Source organism: Halyomorpha halys, unplaced genomic scaffold (genome assembly GCF_000696795.3).
Source record: "Halyomorpha halys isolate HHAL.00 unplaced genomic scaffold, Hhal_1.1 Scaffold2203.1, whole genome shotgun sequence".
Taxonomy (NCBI): Eukaryota; Metazoa; Arthropoda; class Insecta; order Hemiptera; family Pentatomidae; genus Halyomorpha; species Halyomorpha halys.
The window spans coordinates 15,629-17,968 of NW_027105564.1; positions in this window are offsets into that span (position 1 = coordinate 15,629).

A 2,340-nucleotide genomic window follows, 5' to 3' on the forward strand; every position below is an offset into this window, starting at 1 on the left:
AATTTCATTTTTTCATAGATTTGTAAATTACCTACTAATATGTTTTTATTATTATTATTGTTATCATTTATTTATTTCTTCCTATTTCTTTAGTTTGGCCTGTATATCAGGTAATAATACATACAGCGCTAATATTTGTCCTTTATTTCGGTAACTTGTATTTTTATTCATTAATAAAAGCTGTTAAAGAAAAAAATCAATTCTCACAGTTGAAAAAGTCATTCAAAGTTGAAAGTAATATTAAGAAATCTGGTGAGGTACACGCATTACATAACTTTTAATTACCTACTTTGACTTCAAATTACTGTTTGCTCTTTTCAAAAATTGTATTTAAAGATTATTTCTATTTCTAGCAATACTTATATTGTATTAACTTTCTAAATGAGCCTTTAAGTTGACAGACAGACTAACTTAAATTTCAACATTTATCAGAAAAGTACTTTTAATCATATTTCCTATTGTAAAATTTTAACATTTTTTATCTAAACTATGGTAGAAATATAAAAATATAACGGTTTACAAAATTTTCATTCTGTTCTTAATCATTCATTTAATGCGAAATTGTTACTGAATCAATAATAAAAATATTATGAATGATTTTATTGAATTTAGGAGAAATTATAAATTAATGGTGATTAAAGAGTTTTGATCAGACCGGTGAAACTGCGGATATTCCCCCCCTGTTTAACTTGTCATCATCATCATAATCATTTTATCCCATTTACTGTTTGCATATGTGGGGTTAAGATTTGTAGGGTCTGGACCAGATGTCTCGTTCTTGGACCATATCCTTTTTCCTACTGCAGTCCATATCCCGCCTTCTGAGTGCCTCCTTAACACTCTCCACTCAGGAAATGGGCGGTCTTCCTCTTGGCCTTCTTCATCCGCGTGAATCTCATACGTCTTCCTGGCAGTTCTTACCTGGTCCTTCCTAAGAAGGTGTCCGAACCACCTTAATTTGCTCATCTAGGATGCTCTCAACAGGTTTAACTTCGAGGCTAGTCCATATGGTGCTATTCCGTACTCTATCTCGTCGCGTCCTTCCTTAACAAGACAACGCATCTCCATGGATTAGGTCCGACTTTTGTGTTTCGAGAGTCAACGATTCGAAATAGTATGTAAGAACGTCGATTCATCATTTTAGTTTTTCTCGTAACCTCCCGTTTATCCAGGAAATCCTTTCGAACCAAACTAAATACTCTTCCAGGTGTTCAGATTTGTTTAACTTGTGTTATAAAAAATCGTTAATTCATGAGGTTTCCATCATTCTTCATTATTATCTACGGCATTCTATGATTTTTTTTTCCAAAATGTTCGGCTTTTCATTGGTATATAATAAGTATATTAATGCCATTATTTTTAGAAATGTGTTTTCAGCCTGAAAAACTTTTTTCTTTTTAACTCCCATAATTAATCCTTTCATAGGTTCTATTTGTCCATTTTTACAGTACAAATTTGCGTGGGGTTTAAAATCATTTAATTATTTCAAATAAACAAAAAAATTATTTAAAAAAAAATAAAAGTATTTTAGCTTTACGGTGATTAATCAAAATAGAGCCGTAAAGTAGCACTTTCGGTTCATTGATTTGAACTAAATAGTTGCCGTAACATCTAAGACCTGCTCTAAATATTTAATTTCAGTTTCGTACGACTGTTCATTTTTGAGCTCATTTACACACACACACACACACACACACACACGAACACCGACAATTACAAGTCTCGGTTAATTGGATTCAGGGGACCTCAATGTGTATTTCCGTCGAATTCACGAATTCGAAATTTTTCTAGATAGTAACAATTCCCTTTACTGTATATGCCATAAAAAAGTAAGTGTTAGCCGCGGGAAATCGGACTCTACGCTTTCGGTGAGGACTATATTCTTTAACCAAAGAAAACTACCCCTATTTCAAAGACTTTGTATAAGGGTGGAAAGCTATTGTTAGTCCAATCAATTTCAATCTTCGTCAAAGCAGAATATCGGCCCCCTGGAAGCCCAGGGGACAGAAGAGGTGCAGACGACTGAACAGAATAGAGGAAAATTGTAAATTGATATATTATAACATCGAACTGCTGCTGCACACCTGTGCTGTTCGAAAGGCAGTAATAAATAAAAAATAAATAATAGGTAAATGTAGAGTAGTAAAATGTATAATATAAAATGAAATGTTAAGTGGACAAGCAACAGAAGTTATAAACGGCTGTATAGACAGAACGAGTGTCATGAAATGAAATGAAATGAAAAAAATGAATGAAATGAAAAAATAACTTTATTCTGGGACATATGTCCCCTAAGAATAATTACATGGTTCATATAGTGAGATTTTTATCTGGCGAGCG